This window comes from Erpetoichthys calabaricus, chromosome 13, assembly GCF_900747795.2.
Source record: "Erpetoichthys calabaricus chromosome 13, fErpCal1.3, whole genome shotgun sequence".
In the NCBI taxonomy this organism is placed as follows: Eukaryota; Metazoa; Chordata; class Cladistia; order Polypteriformes; family Polypteridae; genus Erpetoichthys; species Erpetoichthys calabaricus.
The window spans coordinates 94,033,578-94,044,654 of record NC_041406.2 but is presented as its reverse complement, the minus strand read 5'-3'; the positions used below and the strand labels follow the sequence as shown (position 1 = coordinate 94,044,654).

The 11,077-nt window shown below is 41.4% G+C and overlaps 2 protein-coding genes across 19 annotated transcripts in view; one reads left to right on the top strand and one right to left on the bottom strand.

Annotated features, from left to right (window-relative positions):
• Nucleotides 1-11,077, bottom strand: part of LOC114663782 (doublecortin domain-containing protein 2-like) — a 346,685-nt gene that overhangs the window by 179,688 nt on the left and 155,920 nt on the right. The gene's annotated exons all lie outside the window — the stretch shown is intronic.
• The window catches only part of LOC114663507 (probable thiopurine S-methyltransferase), a 261,664-nt gene continuing 254,400 nt past the window's right edge, over nt 3,814-11,077 (top strand). For 7 of the 11 annotated variants that reach the window (XM_051935753.1, XM_051935750.1, XM_051935757.1 and 4 more), the window contains exons 1-2: nt 3,823-3,912; nt 5,348-5,439. The gene's annotated coding sequence lies outside the window, so the exon portion shown is untranslated. Of the gene's footprint in view, nt 3,913-5,347; nt 5,440-11,077 lie in introns of all 11 variants that reach the window. The other 4 variants (XM_051935759.1, XM_051935758.1, XM_051935751.1 and 1 more) reach the window with 3 other exon arrangements.

Below are 11,077 nucleotides of genomic sequence, written 5' to 3'. Positions count from 1 at the left end.
AAACTATATATGTAAATATATTGTTGCTATTTCCCAGACATTTCACACCTAATATGCCTTATTTTTACAAAATATTACAGTAATTTTATTAGATTGTGACAACCTTTTAATATTATAAATGTCTGCTATTTTGTTTACTGTTGATAAATATGCTCTTAACAGAATGTGAAATTTGCTGTCCTATTGTATATTTTAAAAAGAAGTTATAGTTTATTCCTTGCCTGGGCAGCTGAGGTTTGCAGTTTTATATCTTCGCTTATATCCACGGTACTTTTAGTATTTTTTAACCAGTTTACTTCTGTTGGTGTGATGTATATAAGTTGGTCTAAAATTACTCAGTTATACTGCAAATCCACCAAATTCACCATGATGGCCATGTGTGCTTGGCCCCAGAAATAAAAAAGATTGATGAAAAACACTGGAGCCAAGGATGTTGAAAACTGCCATGAATACAAAAAAAAAAATTAACTGACATAAGATTTAAAAATGTGTAAAAGCTAGAAAAGAAAAACTTCTGTCATTTTGATTTTCTTGGGGACCCCCTGTGGTTACAGGTTTTGATCAACTCGTCTTTTTAATTGCTCTCCAAGCCTAATTACGCAAGCTGTTATTTCCCAGTTTCTGTGTTTTGGTGTCAATGTAGAAATTACAAAACAAATTACAAAATATTTTTTTATTTAAATATACCAAGGATTTGTGTATGGTATGGGTGTAATTTAGATTTTTTTGTTTTTTAATATTTTCATCATCATCATGGCTATCATTCTGCATTTCTGAGTGTCTTGAATATTTAATCCATTCTTTACTCTTGAACACGTTTCAGCTTTTCATGATTTGCTGTCATTTGCTCAGCTGTGTGCTCTGCTTGTTGTTAATTTCCATTATCATGGGATACAATTATGGGAGCAAACTACAGAGCAAAAGGCAAAATGAATAGAACAACAAAGAATTAAGCATTTAAGTCAACAGCTAAAATACAAATGCAGGTTATGTCTAAATGTCTCTCTGAAAAGCACTGCTGTGCTATTCAAAATGTAGATTAAGAGAAGAGAGGTGGGGAGGGAAAGACAGGTTTATTTAACGAGATCAATTAAAAGTAAAAAAAGATCACCGTTAGCGAAACTGGTTGGACAAAAACCGGCATCCACATGGGGACCCCAGAAATGAGTTTGAGAGCTACTGTCTTACTACCTGCCACTGCTGACAAATCCTTGTGCTCAGATTCTTTTAATATCAGTTGCCTTTTAATATTTCTCTTTTTTAAAATGTCTTATTCAGCATAGTTTTTTTTTTTTTTACTTTGGTAGGATGCTTGATTCGAGTTCTAAAGAAGTACAGTAATGATGTACAGTATAGCTATTTCAGATCGGTCTGTACCTGAACTGTGAGGCAGCAGCACCAATGCCTGCACCACCTTAGCCAAGTGGGTAAACATTAAGATTTTGGCAGGGGAGCTTTTGGTAGAACTAGGAAAGCTCCTTTAATTGCAATCAACTATAATATGTAGTGGGTATGAGTAAGCGTTTATGTCTTCGTTTTGAGTGAACGGAACACAGACAGGTCGCTATTCAGTAGGTCGGTTGTTACTGAGTTTGCTTTCATCGATCATTTGGGAGAGGGATACATGTGGACGGTGCGTAATATTATCCATCCATCCATTTACCAACCCGCTGAATCCGAACACAGGGTCACAGGGGTCTGCTGGAGCCAATCCCAGCCAACACAGGGCACAAGGCAGGAAACAATCCTGGGCAGGGTGCCAACCCACCGCAGGACACACACAAACACACCCACACACCAAGCACACACTAGGGCCAATTTAGAATCGCCAATCCACCTAACCTGCATGTCTTTGGACTGTGGGAGGAAACCGGAGCGCCCGGAGGAAACCCACGCAGACACGGGGAGAACATGCAAACTCCACGCAGGGAGAACCCGGGAAGCGAACCGGGGTCCCCAGGTCTCCCAACTGCGAGGCAGCAGCGCTACCCACTGCGCCACCGTGCCGCCCGCGTAATATTTCCATTAGAATTTCTAACGAACAATTTAAAAAAATCCAACTTATTTTTAGGAACCACGAACCCAAAAACTTCCATATGGTTTTGATTTACACTAAGAAAAGGGGAGATTGTCCCTTGACCTACTTATCCTGCCTCGCGTACACGTTTTTCCTCCGCAAATCCATTAACTCCACCCTCAATGGAAGGATACGCCCTCAAAAGACGCCACACTGTAATGGAAAGGCATTAAAGGGCGAGTCTGCGTAAGACCGCCTTGTCTCATTTTTATTGGTTCATATGCTCAAAAGACCGCCTCCTGTATATTTTTATTGGCTCTCATACGGCATTCCATAAATGCCAAACGGGACTCTTCTCTGTTGGGTCCTTGAGCAAAACCTTTAACCTGCAATTGCTCCGTCCTGGGTATGACGTTAATCTGCACCCATCCCTGCAGGGAAAAACTTGGGGGTTGGTGGCAGAATTGGCACTCCAGCCACCATAAAAAAAACCTCACACTGGTTCCATTCCATCTGAACTAGTGTGGTGCTGAGGTGTCATCGGTAGCATGTATGTACTCGGGGCCTAATCTGGGATCCTGACTTGGTTTGTGGTGTGGTGGGTGCGGCAATGCGCTGTATCAGTGCGTGCTTCTAACCCCTCTCTCTCTTTCATACGGACAATACAAAAACAGACTCCTTTTAGAGGAAAAGGGGCGTACGCTAAAAGAAGTAAAAAATACTTACTGCAAACTGGATCGGTTCGCGGCTGGGATGGGAATCAGCACCTCCAAATCCGAGACCATGGTCTTCAGCCGAAAAAGGGTGGAATGCCCTCTCAGGGTTGGGAGCGAGATCCTGCCCCAGGTGGAGGAGTTCAAGTACCTCGGGACCTTGTTCACGAGTGAGGGAAGAATGGCGCGTGAGATCGACAGGCAGATCGGTGCGGCATCCGCAGTGATGCGGGCTCTGCATCGGTCTGTCGTGGCGAAAAAGGAGCTGAGCCTCAAGGCAAAGCTCTTAGTTTATCAGTCGGTCTACGTTCCTATCCTCACCTATGGTCATGAGCTATAGGTAGTGACCGAAAAAACGAGATCGCGAATACAAGCGGCCGAAATGAGTTTCCTCCGTAGGGTGTCTGGGCTTTCTCTTAAAGATAGGATGAGAAGCTCAGTCATCCAGGAGGGACTCAGAGTAGAGCCGCTGCTCCTCCGCATCGAGAGGAGTCAGATGAGGAGGCTCGGGCATCTGATCAGGATGCCTCCTGGACGCCTCCCTGGTGATGTGTTCCGGGCACGTCTAACCGGGAGGAGGCCCCGGGGAAGACCCAGGACACGCTGGAGGGACTATGTCTCTCGGCTGGCCTGGGAACGCCTTGGGATTCTCCCGGAAGAGCTAGAAGAAGTGGCCGGGGAGAGGGAAGTCTGGGCATCTCTGCTCAAGCTGCTGTCCCCGCGACCCGATCTCAGATAAGCGGAAGAAGATGGATGGATGGTGCTAATACTTTAGATAAATTTCCTATTTGAAAATTTGATATAATTTCAGAACTAACAATTCTGGGAGGAGTTATTGTACAAAAGTGAATTTGGATACGATGGCGACATTGTATAGTGTGAGGTACTCGAATACCCCACGAAGCGAAGTCGAACATGTCGTTAAATGTGTATTTATATGTAATATCAGCCAAAAGTGTTGATGCGTTTCAAGTGTTACTTACTAAAGTCTGTTATGAACAATTTTATTTTCGTATTAATTACAACTTTAGCGTTACGTCTCGCCCCCATTACGTAAGTTCAGGGGGAGGGGGGCAGGCTTGGCACACACCCCTCTCGTTAAGACACTTCTCGCTGTTTCCGTTTGGACTCGATCGGGTGACTCCGCATGCTTGTAGCTTTCGACGAGATTTCCCTGGCACAGTAAGTTCGTTTTCAATGATGCTGTAATTCTTAAAGCGTTTCAAAATGAGCGTCAGCAACCGAGAAATATTACCGCGCTCGCAGGTCTGTGTCTGGACTCCGTTTAGGGGTCTCATGCGGCCAGTGAGCCATGACGGTAGGTCCTCAATTTGCTTTTAGTAGATAAGAAGAGAGTTCTATAAATATTATTATTGTTTTAATAACTAAGTAATATCCGTTGGAGCACGCTGTTGCCCAGGTTCGATGCAAACCATCCGTGTCAGATTCAGCTACGCGATCCCGAACGCTGAGAATGCACATTTCAGGGCAGCCACTCCCGACCTTCAAAAGTTCAGTTCGTTATGTAACTTTCAGAGCACTCTTCATTTTAAGTTAAGAATAAAAGCAGGTGCCTGAAGAATCGTCGCACACTATAATAATAATAATAATAATACATTTTATTTGAAGCGCCTTTCAAAACATTCAAGGTCACTGTACAATCAGGTAAAAAATAAACATTCAATAACTAGAAAATTTAAAATCCAAATAAAACATCAGATAAAACACAACAGTTACAATGAATAAGCAATTTTGAACAAATAAGTTTTAAGATTAGCCTGAAATTGGTGAAGGGTAGTCAAATTCCTTGGCGATTCTAAATTGGCCCTAGTGTGTGCTTGGTGTGTGGGTGTGTTTGTGTGTGTCCTGCGGTGGGTTGGCACCCTGCCCAGGATTGTTTACTGCCTTGTGCCCTGTGTTGGCTGGGATTGGCTCCAGCAGACCCCCGTGACCCTGTGTTCGGATTCAGCGGGTTGGAAAATGGATGGATGGATAGTCAAATTCCTAACATAAGCAGGTAAAGAGTTCCATAAGGAAGGTGCCGATCTGCTAAATGCGCGATATCCCATCGTAACAAGACGTGCTGGTGGATTATTTAAGTTAATGTAAAAAGAGGATCTGAGCATACGAGAGGGTTTAATGACTTGTAGGAGCTGTGAGAGATATGTGGGGGCAAGATTATGAATGGCCTTATATGTAAGGACTAAAATTTTGTAGTTGACCCTAAACTTTATTGGCAGCCAATGAAGCTGCTGAATAACGGGTGTAATGTGATCAGAATAGGGTGTTTTAGTAATTATACGAGCAGCCGAATTTTGAACAACTTGAAGTTTATGTAGTAACTTTTGAGGCAGACCAAAGAGAAGTGAATTGCAATAGTCCAGGCGGGAAGTGACCAAACTGTTGACTAAAATGGCAGTAGAGTGATTTGACAAAAATGGACGCAAGCGATTAATGTTTCGCAGGTGAAAGTAAGCTGCTCGAGTAACAGAACTGATGTGAGACTGGAAAGACAACGTGCTGTCCAGCATTACACCAAGGCTTTTTATCTGATCAGTACAGGTAACAGAAGTATTGTCTATTAATACTGAGATCTTTGATGCCTTCGCTATTGCAGATTTCGTGCCCATAAGAAGCACCTCAGTTTTATTGGAGTTCAACTGCAAGAAGTTGGAAGATAACCAAGACTTGATCTCAGCAAGGCAATCAGTAAGTGAGGATGGTGGAAGCGATGCAGATGGTGAAGTTGAAATATATAACTGGGTGTCATCTGCGTAACAATGAAAGTTTATCTTCCATTTACGAAAAATGACACCCAAAGGAAGCAGATAAATGATAAACAGCAGGGGGCCAAGGACAGAACCCTGAGGAACCCCAGATACTACAGGAGTGGGAGTGGAGGTACATGTATCCAGCTGAATGAATTGAGTTCTGTCTGTAAGATGTGACTTAAACCAAGTTAACGGAATGTGAGAAATACCAAGTGCAGATCGCCTTTTTAGTAGGGTGAAATGACAGACAGTGTCAAATGCAGCACTGAGGTCAAGAAGAAAAAGGATTGTGATTAGGCCTGAGTCTGCAGCCACTAAAAGATCATTAGTGATCTTAACTAGTGCCGTCTCAGTGCTGTGAAAACGTCGGAAGCCTGACTGGAATGGTTCGTATAAACTGTTAGCAGATAAATACTGATGAAGTTGGGAAGCCACAGTTTTTTCAAGAACCTTTGAAATAAAAGGAAGATTAGAAATTGGTTGGAAATTATTAAAGTCAGTAGGGTCAACCCCAGGTTTTTTCAGTAGGGGGTGAATCACTGCAGTTTTCATAGACTGGTGAACAATTCCGGTGGAAAGTGACAAGTGAATAATTGAAACAACAAGAGGAGCTAGCGAGGGAAGGCAGGCTTTAACCAGAACAGTGGGAATTGGATCCAAGTGACAGGTTGAAGGCTTAGAGCTATTGATGAGATCCATGATTTCTGAGGTGGAAGGAAGCTCAAACATGGAAAATGAATGAGTAGGAGGAGGAAAATCATCAATGGCGGAGTCAATAGCAACAGAGCCTAAATTATAATGTATTGCCTGGATTTTATCATTAAAAAATGTCATTAAGGTGTTACAAAATTCATTAGAAAGGCAGTGCAAGGAAAGAGAGTCTGGGGGACTTGTTAGCGATCTAAGCAGGGAAAAAAGTGTTCCAGAGTTCCCCTTGTTGGAAGAAATTAGGGCAGTAAAATAGGCAGCTTTAGCATGCCGTATGCTGCCCCTATAGTGATGCATATGGCTAAAATACATTTCTTTATGAACATTAAGACCTGTCTTCTTGTACAGCCGTTCCAACTGCCGACCTTTAGATTTTAAAATGCGCAAAGTTGGTGTAAACCATGGGGCAGTGTGTGTAAATGAAACTGATCGGGTTTTGAGTGGGGCTACCGAATTCAAAATGTCAAGAAGTCCTTCGTTATAAAAGTTAACTAAATCTGGCAGAGAAATAGTTTGTAATGATTCCACAAGTATATCAATACCTAATTGAAAATTGCCTATGTTGATATTTTTAAGATTCCTAAAAGTTATTACATGAAGAGGTTTAATGGTGTAGACAGTAAGAGTCATATTAAATGTAAGGAGAAAATGATCTGAAGATGGAAATTCTTCCGCAGTACAGTCATTCGGAGTAAGTCCAGTATAGCAAATCAAATCCAAGATATGTCCTTTGAAATGTGTCGGGGTTTCAATAAACTGCTGAAAGTCAAAGTTATCAAGGCAAGAAATAAAATCTCTGGTCGCCAAGGACTTACTGTTATCCAAATGAATGTTAAAATCACCCATTATTATTATGTTCGAAGATAACGAGGACAAATAAGCTAAAAAAGCAGAAAAGTCATTCAGAAACTCTTTGTTGAATTTAGGAGGACGGTAAATAGTTGCAACAATGGTGGGAATAGAGCCAGGTAGTTAAATATATACATGTTAGACCCCCTGCATTCACTGAGGCGTCCCCAGAAATTAACTTGGTTTTGTCTTTTTAATGAGGATGGTTCTTGTAACCAGTATTTCTCAACCTCGGTCCTGGGGACCCACTGTGGCTGCAGGTTTTCATTCCAACCAGCTTCTGTTTTTAATTGGACTCCTGGGCTAATTAAGTGAACTGTTATCTCCCAAGTTCTGTGTTTTGGGAACAATATAGAAATTAGAAAACTAAGTTTGGCTAAAAAGAAAAAAAAATATATATATATTAAAATGTACCAACAAGTTATATGGGAATAATGTATTTTTTTTTCTTTTTAACAATATTTTCATCTTGATTTTCATTCTACTTTTCTAGGTCTTCTAATTGTTTAATTAATCCATTATTTACTAATTAGTGGATCTGATGCTAAAGTAGTTGCAGCCTTTGCTTATTCAGTGTTGTTTGCTAGCATGTCTGCTCTGCTCATTTTTAATTCTCATTAATAAGATACAACAAAGGGGAAAAACTGCACAGAGAAAGGGCAAAATACAGTGGAACCTCGGGTCACGACCATAATTCATTCCAAAACTCTGGTCGCAACCCGATTTGGTCGTGAACCGAAGCAATTTCCCCCATAGGATTGTATGTAAATACAATTAATCCGTTCCAGACCATACGAACTAGGGAGGATTCCCGGACATTTTTCATTCCCATATTCCCAGGAATGAAACTGCTGTAATTCCTGGGAAAACGGGAACGGCCAAGCTCGCATATATAGCGTGTAAAAATCAATCAAGAAATAACAGAGTTATAGTTGAAAATAATTAAGGTGGCGCCATTGTTGCAGCTTGCACTTCATCAGACAACAGCTTTGAACAGCAACTTGAAATTGCAATGCGTCAGTCTGTTCCATCCGCATTATCTGTGCCAAGAAACTTGCCATCACAGGACGATGACAAGAACCTGGATGCATCAGTAAAAGCTGAAATGGCGGTGTTTCAGCGCAACGGCAAGTGCGGGCGTGGTTTAGAACAAGTGTATCAGTATCTGATGATTGTGCCGCCTACTTCAGTGGAGGCAGAGCGTGCTTTCTCAGCAGCTGGCGTACTTCTGCATGAAGGTGTGGTCTCGCACGGAAGACCGCATGCTGGACATGTTCATAATAATAATAATAATTCATCACATTTATATAGCGCTTTTCTCAGTACTCGAAGCGCTATCCACACAGGGAGGAACCGGGACGCGAACCCACAATCTTCCACAGTCTCCTTACTGCAAAGCGGCAGCTCTATCACTGCGCCACCTGTGAGGACATTATGCTTTCTACGCTCTTATTACCACAACTAAAGATACATGTACTTCTATGACAGCATGAACTGCTTGTAGATAAGGTTAGTCTTTTAGTTGTGTCAACATATTGCAGTAGTTTTATTAAAAATAAGTGTCGGTCGTTCTAAAACCGTTCACATGTGAGATGCCTGGATTCCCGGGAATGAAATGCGGGATTCCTGAATTCCCGGGAATGGATAAACCCGTCCAGGAATGGATTCCCTAGTACGATCTGTATGTACATATATTTTTTTTAAAGATTTTTAAGCACAAATATAGTTAATTACACCATAGAAAGCACAGCGTAATAGTAAACTAAATGTAAAAACATTGAATAACACTGAGAAAACCTTGAACAACAAAGAAAACTAACATTGCAAGAGTTGGCGCTGTAGTCGTACAACCCGATCGCTGTAAACACTTTTTTAAATGAGTTTTAAGCACAGGGGAAAAAAAGGAACATTTGAACAAATCCGAACTTTATTTAAAAACCAACCACAAGCAACCAAGAAAGTAACATTGCAGGAGTTCACGCTAATAGCCTTACAACCCGATCACTGTAAACACTTTTTTAAGCACAGGGGAAAAAAAGGAACATTTGAAAAATCTGTAATTTAATAAACCACCAAGAAAAGTAACATTGCAACAAATCACGCTATGAACCGAAAAATGAACATTTGAAAAATCCGTAATACAAAAACTAACCATAAACCACCAAGAAAACTAACGTTGCATGAGTTGAGTTCTGGCATGAAGTGAGAAGGAACTGGGTGGAGAACAATCCGGTCTCGTCGCAGTTGAAGACTTGTTGCAGGATGTAGCCTTCGTCCTCCACTAATTTTGTGAAATTTTTCACGAATTCTTTCGCAGCTTCAGCATCGGAACTAGCAGCCTCTCCATGCCTTATCACACTATAAATGCCACTTCTCTTGCAAAACTTTTCAAACCATCCTCTACTGGCTTTAAATTCCTCACTTTCGCCACTCGTAGAAGGATAGTTTTGCAGCAAATCGCCATGAATCTTCCTGGCTTTCTCACATAACATCGCCTCGCTTACGCTATCCCCTGCAAGTTGCTTCTCGTTCAGCCACACTAGCAACAGTTTTTCCACCTCTTCCAGCACCTGAGGACTCTGCCTGGTTAACGCTGTAACTCCTTTTGCAACATCAGCTGCTTTAATAGATTCTTTCTGCTTTAGAATAGTCAAAATCGTAGATTTTGACTTCTTGTACTCGGCGGCAAGATCAGTAACACGAACGCCACGCTCATACTTTTCAATAATTTCTTTCTTTACTTCGATTTCAATTTTCTGCAAAACTTTCTGCTCACCACTCTTCACTTGCTTAGAAGCCATGGTTAACTGCAAAAGCACACGAAATACTGTAGAGCACAAAGAGTTCACAGGTAAAGCACGCACGTCTGACTGAGAACAATGAACAGGGAGAGGCTGAACACATGCTTAAATGCAGTAATCGGCGCGTACGAACCGGAAGGGAAATGAAATAGAGCACAAAGAGTTCACAGTGAAAGCACGCACGTCTGACCGAGAACAATGCAACACGTGCGGAAATCATCGGCATGCACAAACCAAAAGGGAAACTGGCTTGTTCATATACCGAGTGTGTGGTCGTGAACCGAGGCAAAGTTTTGGTGAACTTTTTGGTTGTAAACCGATTTGTACGTGTACCGAGACGTTCGTGAACCAAGGTTCCACTGTATAATGAAATCAACAAAAGAGAATTAAGCATTTAAATCTATAGCAAAAGCAGAAATATTTCTAAATGTCTTATAAATGTAAAAATCATGCTGCTGTGCTTTTCTGAATGTAAGATAAAAGAAAAATAATATCAGCTAATTAAATGAGCTCAGTGTTATCAGGTGTTGTCACTGATTAGGAATCTGGTTAGAACAAAAACCTGCAGCCACAGTGGGTCCCCAGGACCGAGTTTGGGAAACACTGCTTGTAACGGACTGACCAGGAGGGACCACACATTTTATCCAGCAGTCGCCTTCGGTTTCCTCATTGCACCTCCCTCGCCAGTGATAAATACAGAAACTTCCAATTAAAAGAAAGAAATTTGAACGTCACTTTACGAATTTCACAAAAACAGCCTTCAGCTCATGTTATCTGTGTACTGCAAGCTTACTGAGAGATGATTCTTCATCATGGCCCTTTAAAAAGGGGTAGTTTTAAGTTTTTTGTTCCAACCCAATTGCTTAATTAGAAACCAAACCTTTCCAGTCTCAGACATTATTTAATCTTATGTCTTGTTAATCCGTAATGTTAGGTTCTTGTATCATAGATTTTGTTCCTTTCCAAGGATATGATCCAAATGATTTCAATCTGTCAGATTTTTCTTTTAAGTGTTTTATGACACCAAATATTATGTGATGAATCCATACAGGTGTAAATGGAAACCAGTTAGAGAACTGATGCCTCCTTTGTCATTTGTATCTTATCTTGTATATAAATGTGGAAGTGTGTGTCTGTCTGTCCGGCCTGTAAGTGCGAGGCTACAAGCATGAAGCTCAAAGAAAGCGACTATGTCGCCAAAGTGAAACTGCTGAGAAA